Below are 27215 nucleotides of genomic sequence, written 5' to 3' on the forward strand. Positions count from 1 at the left end.
AAAAACCGCAAGTTTTATGTATAAAATATTTTCAAAACACGATAAAACCGTACATAAAACCACAAGGAAAATTATATTTAACATTGTTCGGTTTTGTCAGCGGGAAGAAAATGGCTAAAAGCCGACTATCGACTTACAAAAAGTCGCGGAACGTATTTCCGCTATTCGCGGGTATTGATGTTGTATTTAATATTAAATAATTACCTATTTAATAAGCCCCCTAAGTAACTTGTCTCCGGTACATAATCGGTAAGTATATTCATTCAAAATATATTAATTTTCATAAATATGCAGGTCATTCATGATCTTTAAAATAACTGACAAATAGTTTTGATACTTGCCATTTTATGCATATTTATATGTAATTTCTTTTTCAGGATTGTGTAAAAGTACCTACGGTATCTCGAATAAAAGACCGCTAAGTAGGTGATATGCAAGAATTCGTAATCTACGTGCCGGATTCAAGCACATCCAGTTCAGATGAAGATAGTTCTATTAGTGTCCCTTCCCTGGTTATTTTGAAGCTAGCTCAAACATAAGTGACATTGAATATTTTAATTCAGACTTCGATTACAAAGAATAAAACTTTTTCTAATAAAATATTTCTTTATTTGTAGGTTCGGTTAGTTACGAAATTATATTTCATATTTAGCAGTGACTTTTCGGCGAAGTAAAATATCGTGCGATGAGAGAACCGGACATATCCCAATAAGGCCTACCTACTTATGCACTATTTTTATTCATATTCATATTTATTATTAATAATGTACACATACATTACAAGTCAAGTTTACAATGGGTGAAATATATCCCAGACTATATAAATGAGACTCGTATCTTGTTTGGTACTAAAATTACAGTTGTATTGGGCAGATTCTTAAATAGTTTTAGCAGTTTTGTCAATCGCAGTCACTTTTTAGTATCTGAGATATAAAAACAAGTGTGTTTTAAAAAGAAAACTAGTGCCTGCGCTAAATCAGAGGATTGAGTTGACGAGCCGACACCACCACCAGGCTCCGTTTAGTAAGCCGTGGTAAAAAACCGAAACAAAAGGGATTCAAGTATCATGACGTTTAGTGTTGTACTATAATCACGTGACCAGTGTTGTCAGCATAGCAAAAACCATAAAATAGCACTGGCGCGCCCTCAAATCCCACGACTCTTCTCTTTCCGCACAGACTCTACTAAAAAGTACGTAGCCCTGACGGTACGGTGGGCGAGTCTGACTCGCACTTGTCCGGTTTTTTTTAAGAGGGAAGAATAGCTACTGGCTATAAGTACCTACTTTTTTGATAAAATTTCCATGTCGGGAGAAAACGGTTTCCACTAACTAAATCTTAACAAATCGCTTTGATTTTCATGTCGGCCGCTTTAGCGTAATATATTCTAGGTTTATAGGTTTTGCTTTATAAAAACGTTATTATGTATCATTTTTAATGCAAATTTAGAAGAAAGGAAAACCTATAAACCTAGTCTTTCATTGTGTCAATAACGTACAAATAAAACATGGAGAACGGAAAATATTTAGAAGTGGAAAAACATTTTCTCTTTTTCTATGGCCCACGCTGTTAACTGTACCTCGGTGGACCTTATGCCTTTTGTAATAAGGTCCACCGATGTACAGTCAGGAGTCTGTTTGTACGTAGTATTCTTCCATCATAAGAAGCTCAGCGTTTACGCCGCTTACACAATTAATGTTAGTCTCTTTCAGCCTTTACAAGTTAATATACCATAAGTTATTTAACCAGAATAATTATATTAATGAAAATATTAATTATCAGTAATGGAATAATAAATTTGTCAATCCGAAATTCTTTTGAATGTTGAAAAAGGAGTAAAAAGTTTGTTGGACCTGAGACCAGCAAAATTGATAAAAGCGGTATCCTATTTTTTATTGTTTCTGATATGATATGCCTGACTCGCTGAAAGTCGAAGATCGAAGTTCTGTTATCTCTTTCACTCTTGCATAGGTATTCGATCTATAGAAAGGGAGTTAGGAAGCTAGACGGACAAAAGAAATGGATCACAGTAGGCCCTTGATTGGTGCGTGCGAGATGCACTGCGAGTCGTGAGTCGTATCATAACAATATCAAAATTTTAATACATTTTAAAAACAGTGCACCGCTCCACGGTAATTTGTTTTAATTAATTAATCATACAGCTCATTAATAATGAATTAACATAATACTGTCCATTTAACAAGCACTCATAATGGTTTGCTAATGACAAATTAAATGTGGAAAAACCACAATGTTATTTCGCGGAGTAGTTTAAACTGCGGGTATTTTCAACCTAGAATCCGTCTAGTCTACACTGACTTTGGAATGACAACGTATGGTGATGCCATTATAAACGCCATATTTTCATAATAAAGAAACTTGATTTTTATAGTAGATATTAGGTAGAGTTAGACCAAAAAAAGTCTGCAATGATTTTGGAAGCCCACGCAGTGTGTCATTTTAAACGTCAAACTTCTATGAAATTATCACGTATAAATAACACTTGCACTGCGTGGACTATCAAAATCGCTGCAGACTTTTAACTCTATACCGATCTTATGAAAAAAAAATTGTATTCGAAAAATGTATGACATTTGCAATGACAAAATTGTTCTGTCTCTTAACATTTATCTATGTGTGCTAGAGACGCCACTAACGACCCTGACTTAATAAACAAAAGTAGAAAAACACCATATCTACACTTCAATCACATGCTAATCATAAAACTGTCATAAACCGTATTTCCGTTAAGTTAAGATTGAAAATCGCACGCGAAACGCAATAGGATGCCACGGTTGACCAATCGAATGACAAATCTCGAGAATTGCTCAAAGAATTCTTGAAACATGTTGCAACAATAGGTCATATTGTTCAATGTGTGTTGGCTAATAGCCTTGGAAATACTCATTTTTGTATTGTTTAGCACTAATAAGGATTTTTTGAACGTTCTGCTTACCTGAGTCAACATTTTAAGGTTCCGTACCCAAAGGGTAAAAACGGAACTCCCTTACTAAGACTCCGCTGTCCGTCCGTCTGTCTGTCTATCACGGCTGTAACTCATGAACCGTGATAGCTAGACAATTTAAGTGTTCACAGATGATGTAATTCTATTGCCACTACAACATCAAATACAATACAATACAATACAATACTCTTTATTGCACACCTCACATACACGTAGTTTACAATAAATGGACAATAACATAAACAAAGACAGTAGAGACAATACTAATATAAAATATCTCGAAGCTCGAAAGACGCCAGATGTGGGGGGGCCCTGAGTGTAGCGACACGTAGAAAACTCGAGGTAAATAGGAATAAATCTTAGCAATGTTAATACCTATTACCTAGAAATGCGCGATTATGCCCCCGTGTTATTAAAATATTTTATGAAAATTTAATAACGTTTCTACTGTGTTACATACACACAACGAAAGGGTTTTAAGTTTAAGGCATCAATAATAATAAGTACTCAAATTCAACGTTTAAATACGAATTCGTGCCCTGGCGAGAATGAAGTCAATTTACGTGAAAACATGTCCGCGGCGATCTGACAAATTATTCGCACAGTTAAATAACACATCATATCACAACCTAAAACTTACGATACTAGGCTGGATTGGATACTATCAGGTCAGGAATAATGATGAGATTGATATTGACAGTGTATATAAATAGTGATGACAATATTGACAATGAAATGACATGTTAATCAAAATTTGAATGATCGAACGAAATGGCAATATTATAAGAAATTTAAGATATAATAGTGTATGGACAGCAAAAGTTTTTAATAGTAGGTACTGTACATCGCTTATAAAGCGAGACTGGTTAATTTTATTTCATAGGTACCTACTTGATTATAATTATGTAAATATCTAAGCACATATTTTAGCGATAAAAAAATCCCACGCCCTTGTAAAATAAAAACACATTCATTAAGGCAAAGGCTTGAAAATAAGCTGTAAAACTAAACGTAACATTAGATTCAGGTACTACAAAAATAAAATTGAAAGCGATAAGACTTTGTACTCTAAATATTCAAAAATATTAAAACAATGTATCTATTTGTCAAAGAAAAAGGCAAACGCAAAATTTATAAATAATAGTTCAAATAAATGTAGAGCATCGTGGTTGGTTATCAAAAATCAAATATCCAACAATAAAGCACAGGGTATGATTGAACACATAAAACACAATAACATTGACGTACCTGATCCCATAGTAATTGCATCTATTTTCAATGACCATTACATAGACTCTGCGCATACATTATCAAATGCCCATCCTTCTATCTACAGAGGTATTAATCGAAGGGTTAACTCGATGTTTTTAAAACCGTTATCAGAAAATGAATTAAAAAATGAAGTTTTGTCACTAAACAAAACAAATTCTGAGGGATACGATGGAATCAATACACACATTATAAAGGTGAGCTTAAATGAAACTGCAACCGTCTTAACGCATTTAATAAATCTTTCTTTTTCATCAGGCACTTTTCCCGAAGCTCTAAAAATATCCATTGTCAAACCTCTATTTAAAAAAGGTAAAAAAGAAGATGTTAATAACTATCGCCCGATAACTTTAATACCTATTATTTCCAAAATTTTTGAAAAATGCATGTTTAAAAGACTTATTGATTACTGTACAAAATACGATATAATTAAAGAAGAACAATTTGGTTTTCAAAAAAATAAATCTACTACTTTGGCTACCTTTTCTCTGCTTAAGCTTATATTGACAAATATTAACAATAACTGTATAACAACGGGACTATTTTTTGATTTGTCTAAGGCGTTTGACTTCGTTTCTCATCACCTACTATTATCAAAGCTTGACAGACTTGGCATCAGAGGGCCGGCACTTCAGTGGATGTCCTCATACTTAAGCAATAGACTACAATGTGTACAAATTAGTAAATTAAATGAAAATAATGAATTAGTTAATTACTCATCTGATTTTAGGCACAACAATTATGGAGTTCCCCAAGGAAGTGTTCTGGGACCGATTTTATTTTTGTTGTACATAAACGGCATAACTGAGATAACAAGACACCGTTGCATCTTATACGCCGATGATATTTCCATCATAGTGACATCAAATAAAGAAAGTAGTTCTGTTAAAGATCACGAACTAGATATAATTAACACAATAGAAGTAATAACGCATTGGCTTGATTCTAATAATCTAAAAATTAACCTAGACAAATCAAAATATATCCAATTTAACAATTATAATCTCAATATCACAAGCATCGAAAATGTACCACGAACCAAATTTTTAGGAGTGCTCATTGATGAAAAACTCGATTGGAAATCACAAATTGATAGTGTAACCAATAGATTAAATAAATATGTATATGTTCTTAAGCAGGTCAATAAGATCACAAATATTAAAACTGCAATCTCTTGTTACCATGCCTATGTCGAATCAACCTTACGCTATGGGTTAATATTATGGGGCTATAGCACTGACATAAACCGAGCATTTGTCGCACAAAAAAGATGTTTAAGAGCAATATATGGAATGCGGCCTGACGAATCCTGCCGACCACTATTTAAGAAACTCGGTCTTTTGCCTATTCCAGCGCTCTACGTATATGAAATGTGCATATTTGTCCACAAGTACAAGTCCATGTTTAAAAAAGCATGTGACAGTCATCCTCGTTCTTGTCGAGACCCAGACAGACTACTACCTGATGCCCATTCTCGATTGGCAAAACATAAAAAAAGTTGTCTTGTTAATAGTGTAAATGTATACAACAAAATACCAATCGAATTCCGCACTATGAATATTATCTTATTTAAACAGAAATTAAATGAATGGCTTAACAACAAAAACTTTTATAGTATGGGTGAATTTTTTGACACAGGTTAAATTAATATGTATAATTTTAGTTTTTAGTTACCTACCCTTTTGTATACCAAATGAGGTTAAACATGAAAACCTACCACCATAACTTTTAAGAACACCTTTGTAACTGGTAATGTTTAATCCAAATAAATGATCTTATCTTTATCTTATCTTTATCTTTAATTTTCACTTCCATGCCCAAACATGTCAACAACAATATAAGTCTGTATCGCAACCAGTGGCCATAGTAGGGTCGCATTTTTATCGCTTGTCACCATGCCTGACACGTTCTAACAAGTATGTAAGTGCGAAAGTGACAGGCGATAAAAAATAGAACCATGCTACGCCCGCTGGGGATACCAAAACATAGATAAACACAATATAGCGACACCGTAAATTTTTACCTGTAGGATAAAATAACCCATATAGGTACCTTAAGTCTTATATTTTTTTCTAAGTTGTGTGCTTAACTCGTTAGCGTCTTTCCTGTAGACATCGCAAAGTTAAGGGACTCTTAAGTATATTTTTACACTGCACCCAACATACAACATACAAGGCGGATACATTTTTTTAATACTTTAAGTACTCAAATAAGAGAAACGGGATATATTATTGTACCAGAGTCGTTAACTTTTAGGTATTATATTGTCCACAATAGTTTTTCTAAAAATGTGTATAAGTCGTATTAATTGTTATTTAACATCTGCATTGTACAACATAAATACCGGGTGTGGCCTGAACCATGAGCAAATAATTAAAACATAGATTGTACTCCTCAAACGATGACACTTTTGTTCAACAATTTTTAAAAACTATAAAGTATTTATATAGACTCCCTATTTTTCATACAAAATAAATATTATCTTCAATGGACGCCATCGCCACGCCATATCATTGTGATTGACGTTGCTTGTCACGCGTTAAACATAACAAAATTCGCAATACATTGCGTCTTAGAATAAACTTTAAAGTGTATTAAAAATCAAACCACAAGTTATTTTTAAAAGTTGCTGAACAAATGTTGGTCAGTATGAGGAGTACAGCCTACAGTTAAATTTTTTGCTCATATTACAGGCCACACCCGGTATAATTAAACCACTTAAATCTTGAAAACATACAATAGACTACAGTCTTTTGTTTCCAAAACTAAAGTGAGTTCTAAGTTCTAACCAATAGGTATAACCTGTGACTTTTTAACTGCATTCACACATTTCAAACACTTTGATACACAGAAACACAGTAAATACAAAACAGTAGCGCGACCTACCGTATCCGTCGCGCCGTTCACTCCACGCCGCGGTGACCTCAGTACTGCTTGCCACCTCCACTGCAGTGGTGGGACAATCCGATATTAAATGCATCCACTAATTGACGTTTTTTGTGCTAGGTAGAAGGGGTCATTGTTGTCAAAGGACATAAGCAACGTCAAAGTCAGTTATGGGTTGTTGACCTTTGAGAACCCTGAATACTCAATTTCGAAGAACGCCATGTCATCTTAGCGCAAAGGAAACACCTCAAGAGGTAGTTCAACGTCCTGCTCATTCTTGGGAGAAATGAGCGATGTAACCATATACAGCGTGAGCTAGAAAATGGGAACAGTCGACGGCAAAAATATGTTTGCACATTTGCACCTTACTCCTTTGTAATAAGGCGAAAAATGTAAACATATATTTGACGTCGACTGTACCTACTGAGTGATGGAAATGGCACTGAGCTTGTAAAATCCGAAAGTATGAGAGCTATGCACTTACTCGTAAATTCAAAGCACATAATTATCATATCACTTCAAGTTTTGATGGGTGTTTGTTTTTTTTTATAATTATAGTCAGGGCCGTGAATCTGGGGGCATTGTAGTATCCCCGCCAAGATGAGCAAACCGAATCAAATTTTTATTTAAGTACCCGAAGTCCTTATAATTAAATGATCGGATATAAATTATAATTAAATGATCGGTAACGTTTTTGTTAAACCACTGGATTTGCAAGCGTCCTGCGGTGGTTGTTTATCAGGCGGGCATTACGCTTGTTGGCCACCATCTTGGTTTCAAACAAGCCTTACCCAGGACTCGACCCCAGACTGTTTCGTAACGTATTACGCGAGTTTCCGCTTACGTTACGTAGAATGGTAATGACATTGGAACAACTTTCTCCCATACGCACCTTGCCAACTTATATATCAAACAAATTTAAACTCTAACACTTAGGGTTAAGGTTCTAATTTGACTTGCGGGATGTTTTGGGTATCTTAGCATCTACATCATAAATATAAGGTACGAATTTCAATATAGACTTAATGTGCTGGAAAGAAAATTCAAACTTGCTCGCGTGTGAGCGTTGATACTTAGATTTCTTATTAATGGACCTTATTTCAATTGTTTTAAGGTTGAAAATTGATTGATAGAATTAGCTTAAGTGATGTTTGAGTTAAGTCAAAGGGGAATCCTTCCGCAGGTTATCAGTTATGTCATGTGCTTTAAATATGTACGGGTGTTTTGTGAGACGTTTTTGTTGACACCGTCAGTATAAAATGACAAACTTTACTTTATCTTAAGGTAGTTCTTTAGGGAGATAATGCTGTTTATCGACCAAAAGATGGCGTGAGTGTGTACAAATTGTACATTTTCACCGTTTCTCCCAAAACCCAAACAGTTCATAAGACGACTTTATATTGGCATTTTTCCACGGCTCATGGGAGCCTGGGGTCCGCTGGACAACTAATCCCATGATTTTTGACGTAAGCACTAGTTTTTACGAAAGCGACTGCCATCTGTCTGACTACTAAAGTGCCTGAGTAGCGTTCACGATAGCCGCGCGCCGCGTACTGCCGCTCCTATCGCTTGCTGTCCTATTGTTGGGGTTCAAAAAATCAGTACAACCAGAAAAATAAAATTAAACAGAAAATGTTCCTTAAAATAAAATCAATTGCAAGCCTTCATTAAACATCAACATCAGTACGAATAGTAGTATTGTAATGGACCATTAATATATGTAGGATTGTAGACCTTAATGTGATTGGAACAAGGATCACAAATGGTCAGTTAGGTAACTGTTGATGGTGCAATATCTATTCCGTCCCCGTTTGTGCCTGGGGACCGACGTGCCTGATTACCCTAATCAAAACGCCATGTGGTTTGACTGGACTAAGCCTACAGGGTACCTAGAACAAGGTATATTATGTATGTATGTATATACATATCTCGTTCTAATACATACTTGCTTCGACAGCAGAGCTGAGAATTTTTCATAACCACTACACTTTCATATCAACAAACGTTGAGTTTTGTAAATTCTAGAGAGACCCCACACTATAGTCCGTTTTTTTAGCATTAGAAAGAACTTCGCAGAAGTAAGCTTGTGGTTCCAAATCCGGCCCTTTTAGCGGTAATAATTTGAAGTAAATTATATGTATTGACCATGCTACATTAGATAATTCAATAATTATTAACAATTAAAGAGCCTGATAAAAACTGCACGCTTGCTTCTGTGGAGTTCTTTCTAATGCTAAAAAAACGAACTATAGCGTCTTTTGAGCGTCGGTGTCTATATAGTGAGCGAGCACTATGGAAAATAGCGTCGCTGCGCAGTAGCGCCGACGTTGCGTCGAACAGCAGCCATAGAGTTGACTAGACGCCGTGGGGTGTCCCCTAATCTAGTAGACCAAGTGCCTAGCCAAGACCCGGCAACCTTCAAATCAAGAGTGAACAGGCACCTTCTGGGCGAGCTCGCTCCATCGTAGGCCACGTCTACGCCTCGGCTAGTCTGTGGCCATGAGTAAGCCCATTCATAATAATAAAAAAAAAAGATGACACGTTGGGCCCGATTCGGATTTTGAAATCGACATCTATTAGATATCTTTTAGACATCACCATAATACGATTACGATATGTTTAAGATCTAACCTGTCAAATTTGACATTTGCGCGCTTCTGGAGATACTCTTGAACGATTTCCACAGGATATGACTTAGAGATCCAATTCACATCTAATAGATATCTTACTTTATCTAACGTAAAAGTGACATTGGTTGCCCGAATTGTGCTGCAAAAGAGAACTAGTTGATATCTAAACTATAACGTATCTAGAATGGATCTAGTACGTGTCGTCTCTTGTGAATATCTTGAAGTTCGAATACGGCAGCTGGTCGCAGCGAAACGAAACGTGTCTATCGCACTAATATGGAAAAGTGATAGAAAGGCAAAGGCGTTTCGTTTCGTTTTCTACAAACGATTGTCATTTTGGCTAGGACCCCAGAATAATAACAACGCAGCGCACCAACGCACGCGCGGTTGATCTATGAATTATATGGTTAAACTTATCCGAAATTCTCTATCGTCAGGTGATAAGCAAAAGTCACTAACTAACACCATTGAAATTATTGTACTATAAACCGTGTTACAAGTGTAATAAAGTGCATTGTTACTTTAATTTTTTGATAGTACTTAGTGACTTTTGCTTGTCACCCGACGCTATATTATTTTACTTCGATTGTATGGCGGCGGCGGCTAGGTGTGACTCAAAGCCTGCAAGCCTGTTAAAGGCTTGATACCGCATCGCTCCGGACACAGATTAATGAGAAAACTTCTCAACTAAAGTGTCGCCGTCCAATAACCATCCAATATACAACTGTTTTACAGCGACTTTAGACCTTATGTGTAAGGGACAGGGTTAAGAATCGTGTGTTTAGATGGACGCTTGACCGGCGTAAGGAATGCTGTTGCTTCCTTCGGGAGCGTTGATTACTTCACTTTAGATGTCTTGTGAAATATAAGAATTGGATGAGATGATTCGTGCCCACTGCCTGAAGGCTCCTCTTCACGTTGGGCCAACGCCAACGCCAACGAGGGACGCAGCCATGCGGTAGAATGAGATAGCAATATCACTTGCTCCCTCTAACGCATAAATGTGTCCCGCGTTGGCGTTGGCCCAACGTGAAGAGGAGCCTTGAAATATATCCGATCTAATGGCTCCTCTTCACGATGGGCCAGCGCCGGCCACTCCAAGGGACGCATTTAAGCGTTAGAGGGAGCAAGTGATATTGCTATCTCGTTCTACCGCATGCCTGCGTCCCTTGGAGTGGCCGGCGTTGGCCCATCGTGTAGAGGAGCCTTAAGTATGACGACCTAATATGTACGAGTAAGTTAGCGTTTCATACGTGTATGCAATTGGTTAAAAAACCGGGCAAGTGCGAGTCGGACTCGCGCACGAAGGGTTCCGTACCATAAAGCAAAAAAAAAACGGAAAAAAATGCAAAAAGAAAACGGTCACCCATCCAAGTACTGACCACTCCCGACGTTGCTTAACTTTGGTCAAAAATCACGTTTGTTGTATGGGAGCCCCATTTAAATCTTTATTTTATTCTGTTTTTAGTATTTGTTGTTATAGCGGCAACAGAAATACATCATCTGTGAAAATTTCAACTGACGGACAGCGAAGTCTTAGTAATAGGGTCCCGTTTTACCCTTTGGGTACGGAACCCTAAAAAAGGTAAATTTTCATATCCTAGCTCTGTATCTTTAGGTATTTAAATAAAAATAAACAAACAATATGTACCCACCCGAAAATGTACAAATTGTTTGTTTACTTTTATTCAAGGCAAGAGAGAGGGCAACATTATCAGGAATTGAGGATTTCCTACAAGTCCTACACGTCCACGCCTCGGCTAGTCTGTGGCCATGAGTAAGCCCATTCATAATTAAAAAAAAAAGTGTTTCTCTAATCTTACTCCAAATTTGCAGTTCATGGCGGAAAGTTTCGTAAACACTTTTTACTATAATAAAAGAGACCCCTCTAGCATCTAACGAGCGTCGGCGTCTATAATTCGTTTTTTTAGCATTAGAAAGAACTTGCAAGAAGGTAAGCGATCTTGACGTGTCTTTTAATTGAAAAACGCTTTTTAAAAATCAAAAACTTTACTTATGAAAGCAGAAGAATATAAATGATCGTATTAGATTCATAATTGTTACATATTTGTCGTAACTTATTTTTAAAATGTGTTTTTCAATTAAAAGACACATCAAGATTGTTTACCTTATTACTAATGCTAAAAAAAACGAACTTTAGTCAACTTTATGGCTGATACTCGACGCAATGTAACTGCGTATTAGTGACACCATTTTCCATAACGCTGACTAGACGCCGACGCCCAAAAACTCTAAAAAGACGCTAGTGACAACGCCGATAAGTCTCTGCAATGCTGCATCTAGAAGTAAGTAGTACAAATCTGTGTTCTAGGATAAACAAACGTGTTAAGTTCGTAGTAGACACAGACTCGTTTGGATATTTTGGAAATACCCTTTATTAAACACCCCAGCATCTAAAGCAAGAGTTAATGTTGTTTAAGGCCTGTGCAGACCTGCTGCGTGTGCGTGACGTGCACGTGCGCGTGCGGAGTTGTAGTATACAGATCCTTATGAGAGACGGCACACCGCTTGCGTGACGTGTGCGTGTGCGGCTCCAACATTTTAGCGTACGCAAACGCAAGCCGGTGTGGCTCGGCCTTTAAGAGGTAGAGAATAATTATCTGCTTGCCCAAACAAAATACACTAAGTACAAATCCTGTCTTTATAGTCGCATCGATAAGTTATATATTTAGGTTTATTTCACATAATCAAGAGAAGAAGAAACCTAGTGAAACTAGCAGAGTTGTGAGATGTAAAAACCTCTATACTCGCGAGTATAGATCTGAAAAAAATAGTCTCTTACACCTTGGGTTGTCTGCCCCACTCTATACAGTCATATCGAGTTTGACCAAGAAAAGTCTGCAACGATTTTGACATCATCATACGCAGTGCAAGTGTTATTTATATACGTCTAAATTTCATAAAAGCTAGACGGTTAAAATAACACTTGCACTGCGCGCGCGCAAAATCTTTGCAGACTCATCTTGGTCTAACTCTTCAAGTTTTGCATTAAATTTCAATATAACACATACAATGTATTTGTATCTTTAACATCCAATGTCATGCGACGAAGCCATTAATAGTCACAGATTGACTCTAAAAGGGCTAAAGAGCCTTGGATTTGGTACAGTCGCCATCAGATATATCGGAGCGGCCAAGGTGTTCACAATATCTGAACACGCACTCTAACGCCCTGACAATAGAGGCGTGTTCAGATATTTGTGAGCACCTTGGCCGCTCCGATATATCTGATGGCGACTGTACTAACATAAGGCGTTGTGAACAAGATCTTTGAAGAGGTACAGCACATTGTTTAGTGGAAAGCTGAATACAAAGGTTAGTGTGCTATTAATGGGACATTCGAGAAGTTGTTAAGGTGTGAATATTGCATGCTCATAGTCTATAAGTATAGGTTCTTACTTACCTACCTTTATATTATAATGCTGACATATTTTTGTTCCCGGAATATCTGAATATTATAATTAATAAGTCAGCATGACTAAAATACACATCACGTGTGAAGTGTGAATAAATTTTTACGTCAAAAAATTTAAAAGTTAAATTTTGAAAATATGAGCGTTTTTTTTATTACGTGATCATAAGTAGCTCATTTCAGTAACTACCTACGTATCGCCAGCGTATATAGTACATTATTGCAGAGGCCGGGAAAGGGCAATTCGTGGATGAGTTTCGATTTTGTCGGACGACGCGAAGCGGAGTCCGACAAAGAAGACGAATCCACGAATTGCTATTCCTGCCGAGGCATATATAGTGCTTTTCTCCAAACATGCGAGGAAATAAGCTAAAATAATTATTATTTAACCATCAAGCATCACTCAAATCAAACCTTCACATCCAAAATGTCAAAAACAATTTCCCTCTAGGTGGTTCGCCTAGGTTACTCAAAACCTAACTCTCGCTAGATGGCACTACTTTTGCAAAATTTCAGATTTTATTTTTTTGTGAAATGGTCTTGGTATTTGTATACTTAAAAGTATGTTTCGCGCACTCTTTAAGTAAATATTGAACTATTAAAATAAACATTGAATACTTCATTGTGCAAAAACCACCTTTTTAATTCGACGGAGTGTTGCTGTCACGCTTTTTCCTACTATTACTCACACATGCAAACAGTGTTTCCGTGATCCTTGTAGTAGACAATTTCACACAACGTAAGTATGTTGCAATAGCGTAACGGTATGTTCGTGGAAATACGTGCAAGAGGATTGGGGTTCAAGACTGGTGCGAGTAGGTAATTTCTTTTTGTTTCTCCTTTGTGTTATCTTACCTTTAAACGAGCAATTATTAGATATATAATTATTTATTTATATATTTGGATGGTATCAGAAACGGCTCTAACGATTTCGATGAAATTTGCTATAAGGGGTTTGATCTCTTAGCTAGGTCTATGAGAAAACGCGCATTTTTGAGTTTTTATGTTTTGTAAGCTTTGGTCGGTCTCCCAGATATTCAATCTCCGCTTGGCAACTAATCCCAGAATTGGCATGCGCACTAGTTTTTACGAAAGCGACTGCCCTGACCTTCCAACCCAGAGAGTAAACTTATTTGGATTAGTCCGGTTTCCTCACATTGTTTTCTTTCACCGAAAAATAGGTATCGGTGTATAAATAGGTATCAAATGCTATTTCGTACAAAAGTTCGAAAAATCATTGGTACGAGCCGGGGTTAGAACCCGCGACCTCCGAATTGCTTTCCGCTAGGCCAGCAGCGCTTCCCCCACATACTCAGTGTTATCAGGTTTTTAGGGTTCCGTACCCAAAGGGTAAAACGGGACCCTATTACTAAGACTTCGCTGTCCGTCCGTCCGTCCGAGCGTCCGTCTGTCACCAGGCTGTATTTCACGAACCGTGATAGCTAGACAGTTGAAATTTTCACAGATGATGTATTTCTGTTGCCGCTATAACAACAAATACTAAAAACAGAATAAAATAAAGATTTAAATGGGGCTCCCATACAACAAACGTGATTTTTGACCAAAGTTAAGCAACGTCGGGAGTGGTCAGTACTTGGATGGGTGACCGTTTTTTTTTGCTTTTTTTTGTTTTTTTTTGCATTATGGCACGGAACCCTTCGTGCGCGAGTCCGACTCGCACTTGCCCGGTTTTTATTGCAGTGAGAATGTCCTGATTGTAAAAATCAGAGAGATTAGGTAGAGTATAATTTCTAATTATCTTTGTAAAAATAAAAGAATACGTGTAGCCCATACTTAATAATCGATGTATGATAGTAAGAAAAATTAATTAAAAATAAAAAAACAATACGAAATTTAGGTGTAACAAAAATACAAAAAGTTATTATGTTCCAGCATACAATAACTGGGGATCGAACCGGGAATCTTCCGTTTGCAAGCAAAAAAGCGACTGTTTGCATAACACGCCATGATAGTTCTTAGCTAAGCTGACGAACTTCTCGCTTAGGTCAATTAACTACCTGTCAAGTATCAGTGTCAACAAAATTGCACTAAACATGACGGCACTCCAAATTCGAGTCGTGGTCAGCCCGGCAACGTCGGAAATGGTATGGCAACGTCGCAAATGTATCTGTACACGGCATTTGTGACACACACATACGTAAAATTGATGAAAAGTTAACTATGATTTTTGCATGATTTCTATATGAAACATTGTTTTCCTGTTAATTTCGCGCAAACGAATATTCGAAAGAAGATAAATGCGGAAATATTTGTGTACTAATAGTGTGTAGTTACTTAATGAGCTTTGATTGAATTTTGTATGAAAAGCGAACCACCTTAAAGGCACAAACTTATTCTGCCATTCAGTACCATTCAATATTCGTTCATTCAATATAATTGCGCAATATAGTTTGTCAAACCAACTTTTCAGTCAGTAAGAACCAGGAAAACTACACCCATCCTTTTCTTTTGGGTGCTAGTACTAGTGTAAGACAAAGATAGTATGATTATCTTTGTCTATGTTTGAAATGAGAAAGTCCTTTGACAAACTATGTAAGCTTTATGAACACAGATGAGATTTAAAAAAAATATAAAAATAATCTTTGATTTTATTAAGCAGTATTCGCACGATCATACACGTGAAATGATAGCTGATCAGGTCGTGTAGAAGCGGCTCGCGGCAATAATAATTGGCTGTTTGCGTTTTTTATTATTAAAAAGTAAAAAACACTACAGTAATAAGTTATTACTGTAGTGTTTTTTTACTTCCCGTCCGCTAGAACAGGACAGCGATAGTTTGATGTTTTTTAGTTAGAGTTTGACATTAACGAAGAACTTCCCGTACTATTTTTGCTACAGTAAGGTGTACATTTCCGAGCATATTGGAGAAAAGTATATTTTTATTGCGAAATATTTTAATTCCAATTAAATTAACCTCATATCAATGCTTTCCTCCATATTGAAATATATAAAAATTGAGTTCTGAATTGAATTATTGGCTCATAATCATATTAATCATTAATAAATGCGTCTCTAAATGCTAGACTACGCAAGCCACACAAGAGAATAAAACATGAACACTATTAATTCAACTGCTAATCTCATAGGAGCCACTTAATAGGATACTTACATGACTTAAACTTAAACAATGTCACAGAATAAATAATAGTACTAAGTATAAAAGAGTCACTCTCTAAACGCGTCTGTTACGATCAGCACGGATATGGCCGCTAGGTGGCGACAGCGCGCGCGCGGCTTATGGCAAACCCCAAAATTGGGGCCGAACGGATGTACTTTTAGATACCTGTAGCAAAGCAACGAAATCACGGAGTGAGACACGCCTGACAATGTCTACATTAGGTATTGTAGTTATTTACTCAAAATTTTCATTTGATTTCTTTAGAGGAACTGGGTTGGGGGAGTAAAGGCACCGTTGACTGGTAATCTTAGACTAATTTATTCAATCATACCTAGGCGTTTTATACATCCTGTTATCTTTACATCCATCTCTAATCTGCGGCGCCACATACAATATCTCAACTGGTAAGTAGGTACAGCGCGTGCTGCAACCTGTACTAAGTTATCGACACGCGCTGATTATATCTTGCTGACCGCCATAATTACTTTGCTGCACATGTGAATAAAATGCAACTTTCTTATTAGTTTTTGAACAATCGAGCTTTTACCAGCTGGAGTGGTGAAAACGTTATTTTATCGTCTACTTTAGCTACCTAACATAATGAATATCCGAACACATTATTTTAGACATATTGAAACGCTTCATTCACATTTTTAACGTGGTTTTCGTTAGTCAGTGCCTGGTTAGTGACTTTGGTACTACATCAGTGGTCAGTGCGGCCTTTCAGGCCTGTGCACACCGGCGTGTGCGTGACGCGCACGTGCGCGTGCGGCGTAGTAGTATTCAGATCCTTATAAGAGACGGCACACCGCTTGCGTGACGTGTGCGTGTGCGGCTCCAACATTTTAGCGCACGCGCACGTGCACGTCACGCACACGCAAGCCGGTGTGCACAGGCCTTTAGCTCATGATGTAGTGAATGTACTGGAGGTTACCTTGATAATAATGTCGAAAACGAGGGTAGTTTCTCGCCTCCCCTGCCGCCGATCTCGCCCGCGCCTATAGTTAGACCGTAAAAAGTCTGCAGCGATTTTCATAGCCGACGCAGTGCAAGTGTCATTTTAAACGTCAAACTTCTATGAAATTATGACATATAAATAACACTTCCACTGCGTGGGCTATCAAATCCGCTGCAGACTTTTATTGGTGTGACTATAGCAGCTAACGGTTTTTCACAGTTATTATTCGGTTAATATTTGCCTTTATAATTTACTCATCATATATTTTTGTATATTACCAATGAAACGTATGTGCTCATATTTTATTTCTCCAAGTTGGAATCTAATTTACGTTAGCCTAATCGAGTTTCAGAACTAACATGCTCTAGCTCAGATCTGGACCAAGTTTGGAATGCAAAACTCAGTAGAAACGTACAATTATCCCTAACTTTGTTACCACATGTTCAGAGTTTAATTACTCTTTTACTTTTCTGTCGCTTTTGGACTCTAAAATGCAAATCGTCTTCGATTTCGCGCTTAAAAGTTGCTCCACTGATCTCGGGCGGGAGGATTTATTTTTCTGCTTACTTAACTTTCTTGTAGCTAATTTGGCTTAAAGTTTATGCTGAATCGCTGGGAATGTAAATTGTACCATTAAAATGTTGAACAATCGTAGAAACACGTAAACTAGTTGCACTTACAGTTTGGAGCGCCTGGAGAAATTATTAAGACAAACGTTATTTGTTTGAAGGGCGTATTTGCTCCAAGTTTTTTGGTAGGCGTTATATTAATTGCAGAAATTAACCCTTCAGGCTGCACATCGTTTTCCAATTGTTGGAATATTAACTTTCTGTCAATTAAATAAATATTAGACGGGCACATAGGTAATTAGACTTTTACATAATATAGGTATTTCCGTTAACAATAAATGTAGGTTTAGTATGTAGTTTATAGGTACACTAATGTTCGGCAGACTGTTGATAACTATTTCCGCTGTAGGTATATTATTCCCTGTATGTCGTGACATGCCGCGGGCTGTGCCGGCGGTAATCGGTGCTAAGTAATTAATAGCTCAGCCAAACGTGGGAGCTTTGCCTCTATTAACTCTGCATTGTACCCACCTAATCTATGCCTGACCTAAGCTAACCTGTATCCTAGTCACCTAAGACACCTGAGCTAAGCTGTATCCTAGTCAATGGAAAAAACGCTTGACATTAGAAGAAAATAATAGGTAAGGTAATTGTAGTAGTGCGCGACATGCTAATGCCCAATAGATGACACCTTGCTGTCACCTCTATTGACAATGACTTAAGTTTCAAGATAACATGTACTATTAAGACCGTGTCGAGCACGAGTACGTTTACCTTACCATACTTAAATAGATAAATAATATAAATAGATGTCATATACAGAAACTGTGACCAAGCCAACCGGTCTGTGACCGGATTGTCTGGTGGTAAGGACGTTAGAGTTAGACCAAGAAAAATCTGCAGCGATTTTGATAGCCCACGCAGGTGCAAGTGTTATTTGTAGGTACGTCATACTTTCAAAGAGTTTCGTTTAAAATAACACTTGCACTGCGTAGGCTTTTTAAATCTCTGCAGACTACTTGGTCTAACTCTAGCCACTTTTTCTTTAGTGGTTACTGAAGCCGCACGTCGGTCCGCTTCCGGTGTGTGAACTTTACATAAAACACCAAAATATAAAATTGGCCGCCTAACAAAAAACCGGCTTTGTATGTAACATTCAGCGGTATGTGATTTGAACTGCAACTTTAAACTAGCTTTGAACCGGTCCGGTACGATACGATATTAACCGTACCGTGTACCAGTTAGTGCAACAACCGTAATCTAAGCGAACATGCCGCGTGCATGAGTTTCATGTGCCACAGACGAGTCAGTAATATGGACTGCTAATCTACACATCGGCACTACTTAAAAAAAACTTGTATTTCGTTCTGTCAATTAAAAGAAAAATGTTGTAACTATGTATGGGATGTATACAGAGTTACTGCCTTTCAACTTTGAGTAGCAGTGTGTGATACGAGATTTTTTCAAAGTAGTGCCGATATTCCTTACTTTATTCAAAATAAGACAAACGCTTAGATAGGTACTTACAGCACTTAAAGAAACACAAATTACATTTATGTGACTGGCACAACAAAATTCAGAGCAAAGCCAATCAGTAGGTATTTAGATTGGCATTCTTTGTTTTTTATCGATCTCTGGTATCACCTAACAAGCTACGAGCATTTCAATTTTTAAAAGCAAACGTCGTATCCGTATTCGGTTTCATTATTGACATACGACTTTTTACGTAACATGAAACGATCTAACGATTCAATAGATTGTGCATTTTTACGCTCAAAAAATCAAAATTCTACTTCTAAACGCGATGTGACTAAGGTGTGTTAGGGTTGTTACGTGAAAGGGACAAATACGGATTAAATATTCTAAATAAATCTATACTCATGAAGTAAACCTAGGTAGGTACATTAATGGATTATATCGCGTGTAATGAATTGATTTTAAAACGCATCCACGCACCATCCTATTTTATATTCATTATATGCCGTATAAAACGTTAAAATAGTATTGTTTCATAAGTAACTGAAGACTTTATTAAACATTAGTCAAAACGCCATTTTGACAGACCGCTTGCCGTCGTTCGCTCCGGTCGCTAGATAGATGAGAGCCAATTGTTATTTGATAGTTTTTGTCCAATATGTAATTATGTACAGTATATATAGGTAACATAATTAGGTATATAAAATATTATAAAGAATTATTTCTACTGTTTTCATGTGTTATTGTTGTTTTGTGTGTTCGCTCATAGAAGATACGAAATCATATATTTAAATAAGTTGATCCCAATTCCATCGAAGTCAAATATTTAAACACGTGTTATGTTTGATTTTTTTTTTTAGACTTGATCCCAATGCCATAACAAAGTCATATAGGTATATTAAACACGTGTTATGTTAGATTATTTTTTTAGAGTTGATGATGCCAGTTTTGAAAAAAAAAATACAACAAAAATGACATTCGAGTCCAACCATGGACAGCTCTCAACTGCCTAAACACCTATGGGAATAACCCAAATACACCCTATTACTTGCGCTATTTCTAGTTGACGGATTTAGTTTCCAAAATACTCGTTGGCTAACGATTTATTACCAGAAAGAATATTCTGGATAAAAATGCTAAAATCAAATCCTGGAAACGCGGAAACGCTGTTTTTAACGAGTTTTCCATATATTGGAAACTGCTTTTTTGAAACGTTAAGTTAGTTAAGTTCATAGGTACTAGCTACAGGCGCAGTCCCACCTCCCGGGAACCTCGACCAAGGCCGGGACGGCCGCCGCAACGGCCGAGCACCTCAAACGGCGCAAATATGCAGCCATTGATTCTGGTTGCATGTTTGAGCCGTTTGGGGTGGAAACCCTCGGGCCTTGGGGACCCGGGGCACACCAAATATTTAGGGAGCTGGCGAAGCGTCTTAATGATGCTACAGGTGACCAGAGGGCTGGGTACTTCCTTGCCCAGCGAATTGGCATTGCCATTCAGCGCGGCAATGCCACCAGCCTTCTGGGCACCCTACCATCCGGCGCCGAGCTAGCTCCCATTTTTTATCTGTAAATATTTGTATATAGTTGTTAGAGTTTAGTTTTAGTTTTAATTTTAATGTTTAGTTTAATTATTTTGTTAATACTTTTATTTTTTTACAATTATATTAAAGTAGGTATCGTTATTATATACATATTTGGATTGCAAACATTACTTTAAGAAAAGGCCCGAAGACTGTTATAATATAATATTAAGTACTTATACGAAAAATAAATACCCCCTAGCTACATTAATTCTTGGAATTTAACTTGATGAACGTATTTTAATAGATTTTTATGAATCCCAATAAGCAAATATCTATATGTGAAAAAGTGTGTAGCCGTTATTTATTCCAATATGTACATACATTACATCGAATCGATACGAAGAATGATTTTAAAGCAAAACAAACAAATCGCAGGCATCCGTGCGGGCGCAGAACTCGCAACTTCAAATTGAGTTATTTTAAATAAATACTTTCCGGGACCTTATTTTGTTATTGACATTCAAATTATACTGAAAATGTATTGATTATATACTAAAGGATGACTCGCGTTAGACCGGGCCGTGTCCGGGCCGGAGCTTCTGGTGGAACGTTTTCTATGGAAAGCATCACGTGACCGCCTGTCATTTCATAGAAAAGCAAGCGCCGGAAGCTCCGGTCCGGAAACTGCTCGGTCTAACGTGAGTCATCCTTTACTCTTGGTCGCTTGACGTCTCAACCACAGATTTAGCTACCTACAAATATGTACCTAAACTAGACAATTGCATTTACTTTTTTAAGTGACCATCTAACCGTAATATTATTGGCTTATTGTAAGCCATAAGACATCTAAGGGCATTTAAATGAAGTCATCCAATTATTGTGCATTTCGCTCGTACTTGTGCGCTCATTTATTGGCGCGAGCGAGACTCACGACAGAAGTTCACTGCGAACGAAGAAAACTATAATTTGGTAATTTGCCTCTCTATCTTGCAAGCTATCCATGGTACGAGTAGGTCCTTTAGTTTTTGGCGCTTGATGCTCGCGCTTTTTGATGCTTTATTTCAGACAGCTTTCTTTAGGTTCCTATGAGTTAATTTTGCTCAGTGATTATAAACTCCGTCTAAGCTAACTTTATACTGACTTAAACAAACCAAAGTGAGGAAGTGATATTTTTATTATAAATCTTCTTCTTTCCCCTGCCCTTATCCCACGTCATGTGGGGTCGGCACAACATGTTTTTCTCTTCCATTCTCCTCTGTCTTTCGTGTCCTCAGCACTCACTCCTTTCTTTCTCATATCTTCTTTCACACAATCCATCCATCGTTTTTTGGGTCTACCATACGCTCTCCGTCCATCAACATTCATCCCTAACATTCTTTTGCCTATATGGCATTCATCCCTCCTCATTACATGCCCATACCACGACAACCTAGCACTCCTCATTTTCTCCGTTACTGGAGCTACTTTCAAACTTCCTCGTATATACTCATTCTTAATCCGATCCTTTCTCGTCACTCCACACATCCATCTCAGCATTCTCATTTCCGCTGCATGCACTCTTCTTTCATCCGCTACTTTCGTCGCCCAGCATTCTGATCCATACATTACAACAGGTCTCACGATCGTTTTGTATATTTTCCCCTTAAGTTTAAGGGGCATTCGTGGATCGCAAGTTGTTCCAGAGACCTGTCGCCATTTCATCCACCCGCATTTATTCTATTTTTCACGTCTCGGTCGATATTTCCGTCACCTTGGATCAATGACCCAAGGTACCGGAAGTCAGAGCAGACTGGTAGGGATACACCGTTTAAGGCAATATGGGAAAAACTGGATGGACCACCGAAATCGCAGAACATGTGCTCCGTTTTGGTTCTGCTTATTTTGAGTCCCACGCTTTCCAGCTTTTCTTGCCATTTTCCCAGCCTGCTCTGGACCTCAAGTGCATTTTCTCCGACAAGTACAATGTAGTCGGCAAACAGCATACACCAAGGTGCCTCCTCCTGTATGTTCGATGTCAGAGCATCCATAACCAGGAGGAACAAATACGGGCTTAAGGCCGACCCCTGGTGTAAACCTACCGCCACATTGAACTTGTCGGTTACTCCTGCTTCTGACCTGACGTGAGTACTGGCTCTGTCATACATCGCCTGAACAAGCCGTACATACTTCTCTGGCATTCCCTTCTCTCTCATACACCACCACAGAACCTCACGGGGTACTCTATCGTATGCCTTTTCCAAGTCCACGAACACCATGTGCAAGTTCTTTTGCGCAAGTCTGTATTTATATAAGTCTGTATTTAGTCTGTATTTGTATATTTTTATTATAAATGTCATACTTATTTTCACAGCAATAGTTATGTCACTGAAATGTGTCCGACTCGATTGGTTCCTAATTTCACCATCCTTGATCGAAGATAATCGGCCACCGACTGTATTGAATTTGTTTTACATTGTCATAAAATTTTGGTTTCTAAATTTGAACACGCGGGACATGCGAGCGAAACAACTTAAGAGTCTTAGAGTGAACTAGAGTTTCGTTTGTAAGTATTCGACAAATACTTAATTCTTTTCAACCGACTTCGAGAAAAGAGAATGACGCTGGTATTTTTAGAATTTTTTGTAATTTTGGGATTATATTGCCGACCGCATACTAGTTTTCTATAATAATTAAATAATTGGGCTAATGCCCAGCCTTTGGAAATTATTCGAATTCGAATATGGATAAACTGATAAAATGCATGTCCATATGCTACACACGCCGCTTACTATCAAACGGATCCTAAACCTGCTTACCAACAAAAAAACCCTATTTTTTCCAGGATTTCCCCCGTTCCTAAGATCGTAACATTCGTAACCATTTAGATTTGCCTCCACACCGAAGTGCAATGTTGCACTTGAATTATTACGGAGCAGACCGATAGGGAAGACGAATGCATCGATGCAATTGACTCTCGACCAGCGGAGCGGAAAATATACAATCGTACTGATTCATGTGTTTGGACTCCGGAAAAATGTTTTAATCTTAAAAGCTTGTTCTCATTCCCAGATAAGTATTGAAGATTTATACAGATATTTAGGAGAAAATGTAAGGGACGCGTACATTTGTCAGGTTGGCCGTGCCGGAAAAATGTTCTACCAACGCATATCAATTTGTCACTTATTGTAACCAATGCCATCTTTTGAAACAAAACTGAACTAGGATAGGATTTGTCGTATCTTAAATGTTTGTTAGCTCTTTTGTCAATGCTCAATCGTATAGAACTTGATCTCACTCTGTGACATCGCGATTGAGAAAGAGACAAACGCTATATCATGTCATGTCTTGCACGATAAGTGCGAGACATTTTTCACCTCTCTTGTGATAGAGTCTGTCGAAGCTAACATTGCACTGACTTATACAAAACAAGAGAGTCACTGATTTTAAACATTCACGAATTTCACACATTATTAACTACATTGTACAGCGGGACTTAACCGCGTATTTAATTTTTAAGATTTACCTACGACCTTTCGAGGACGGCGTTGCACGTTGTCCGCATGGTCTCGGAGAAGACTGACTAAAGTTGACATCAACATCTAGCCGCGCGAGTTTTTAGAACTACCCGCACTTGTTTTTAAATAGGTACGCGATTAACTCCCGTTGTACAATTTAATAAACTAAGGAGTGTCATTACAAACGCTATATTACAGAGCTAAATAAATGAAATCATATTGTAACATTTTCAAGAATAATAAGAATAAAGTAGGAAAAAAAATATATATATATATACAGGGCGTCCCACGGCGATGCCACATGGAGGGAAAGTACCTTAAATATCATAGATAGCATATTTTGCTGAAAGAAGACTTCATTTTATTTTTAAAACTTAGTTAAATTGCATTCATACTTTTTTAATTTTTTTTGAAAAAAAATGTATGGATAAAAATGATCGCGTCATTGGAGGAAAAGTACCTTAAGGTGGTTCGCCTAGGTTACTCAAAACTTAACTCTCGCTAGATGGCACCACTTTTGCAAAATTTCAGATTTAATTTTTTTGTGAAATGGTCTTGGTATTTGTATACTTAAAAGTATGTTTCGCGCACTCTTTAAGTAAATATTGAACTATTAAAATAAACATTGAATACTTCATTGTGCAAAAACCACCTTTTTAATTCGACGGAATGTTGCTGTCACGTTTTTTCCTACTATTACTCACACATGCAAACAGTGTTTCCGTGATCCTTGTAGTAGACAATTTCACACAACGTAAGTATGTTGCAATAGCGTAACGGTATGTTCGTGGAAATACGTGCAAGAGGATTGGGGTTCAAGACTGGTGCGAGTAGGTAGTTTCTTTTTGTTTCTCCTTTGTGTTATCTTACCTTTAAACGAGCAATTATTAGATATATAATTATTTATTTATATATTTGGATGGTATCAGAAACGGCTCTAACGATTTCGATGAAATTTGCTATAAGGGGTTTGATCTCTTAGCTAGGTCTATGAGAAAACGCGCATTTTTGAGTTTTTATGTTTTGTAAGCTTTGGTCGGTCTCCCAGATATTCAATCTCCGCTTGGCAACTAATCCCAGAATTGGCATGCGCACTAGTTTTTACGAAAGCGACTGCCCTGACCTTCCAACCCAGAGAGTAAACTTATTTCGATTAGTCCGGTTTCCTCACATTGTTTTCTTTCACCGAAAAATAGGTATCGGTGTATAAATAGGTAGGTATCAAATGCTATTTCGTACAAAAGTTCGAAAAATCATTGGTACGAGCCGGGGTTAGAACCCGCGACCTCCGAATTGCTTTCCGCTAGGCCAGCAGCGCTTCCCCCACATACTCAGTGTTATCAGGTTTTTTAAAATTCAAAAACGATTACTTATGAAAGCAGAAGAATATAAATGATCGTATTAGATTTATAATTGTTACATATTTGCCGTAACTTATTTTTAAAATGTGTTTTTCAATTAAAAGACACGTCAAGATTGTTTACCTTATTTCTAATGCTAAAAAAACAAACTATAGTAATAATTGTGTTTTTCATTCATAGACAAAATCCATTATTTTTAACCACAGGAAATTTTATACACTTCTTTTTAGGGTTCCGTACCCAAAGGGTAAAACGGGACCCTATTACTAAGACTTCGCTGTCCGTCCGTCCGTCCGTCTGTCACCAGGCTGTATCTCACGAACCGTAACAAACAACAAACGTGATTTTTGACCAAAGTTAAGCAACGTCGGGAGTGGTCAATACTTGGATGGGTGACCGTTTTTTTTTGGTTTTTTTTGTTTTTTTTTTGCATTATGGCACGGAACCCTTCGTGCGCGAGTCCGACTCGCACTTGCCCGGTTTTTATTGCAGTGAGGATGTCCTGATTGTAAAAATCAGAGAGATTAGGTAGAGTATAATTTCTAATTATCTTTGTAAAAATAAAAGAATACGTGTAGCCCATACTTAATAATCGATTTATGATAATAAGAAAAATTAAATAAAAATAAAAAAACAATACGAAATTTAGGTGTAACAAAAATACAAAAAGTTATGTTCCAGCATACAATATGACTGGGGATCGAACCGGGAATCTTCCGTTTGCAAGCAAAAAAGCGACTGTTTGCATAACACGCCATGATAGTTCTTAGCTAAGCTGACGAACTTCTCGCTTAGGTCAATTAACTACCTGTCAAGTATCAGTGTCAACAAAATTGCACTAAACATGACGGCACTCCAAATTCGAGCCGTGGTCAGCCCGGCAACGTCGGAAATGGTATGGCAACGTCGCATATGTATCTGTACACGACATTTGTGACACACACATACGTAAAATTGATGAAAAGTTAACTATGATATTTGCATGATTTCTGTATGAAACATTGTTTTCCTGTTAATTTCGCGCAAACGAATATTCGAAAGAAGATAAATGCGGAAATATTTGTGTACTAATAGTGTGTAGTTACTTAATGAGCTTTGATTGAATTTTGTATGAAAAGCGAACCACCTTAATTATTGTAAATGAACATCTGACTGAAAGAAGACATTATTTCGATTTAAAAAAACAAGTTGAATTGCATTTTAAATAATTTCATGGTTAAACCGGGAATCGAACCCGCTACACGAGAAAAAAAAATACCTTGTAGCTTTGTCATACCGATCGAAAGGCTTCAATGTGAGAATTATTTTTTTGGTACAAGGTATTTTTTTTTTCTCGTGTAGCGGGTTCGATTCCCGGTTTAACCATGAAATTATTTAAAATGCAATTCAACTTGTTTTTTTAAATCGAAATAATGTCTTCTTTCAGTAAGATGTTCATTTACAATACGTACTTTTCCTCCAATGACGCAATAATTTTTTTCCATACATTTTTTAAAAAAGAAAATTAAAAA

At 37.3% G+C, this 27215-nt stretch overlaps 1 protein-coding gene and 1 long non-coding RNA gene across 2 annotated transcripts in view; both read right to left on the bottom strand.

Annotated features, from left to right (window-relative positions):
- Positions 1-7191, bottom strand: part of LOC134671193 (uncharacterized) — a 32696-nt gene extending 25505 nt beyond the window's left edge. The window contains exon 1 of the mRNA XM_063528979.1: positions 7120-7191. The gene's annotated coding sequence lies outside the window, so the exon portion shown is untranslated. The remainder of the gene's footprint in view (positions 1-7119) is intronic.
- The window catches only part of LOC134671277 (uncharacterized), a 280075-nt gene that overhangs the window by 190767 nt on the left and 62093 nt on the right, over positions 1-27215 (bottom strand). The window lies entirely within an intron of this gene.

This window comes from Cydia fagiglandana, chromosome 15 (genome assembly GCF_963556715.1).
Source record: "Cydia fagiglandana chromosome 15, ilCydFagi1.1, whole genome shotgun sequence".
NCBI classification, from domain to species: Eukaryota; Metazoa; Arthropoda; class Insecta; order Lepidoptera; family Tortricidae; genus Cydia; species Cydia fagiglandana.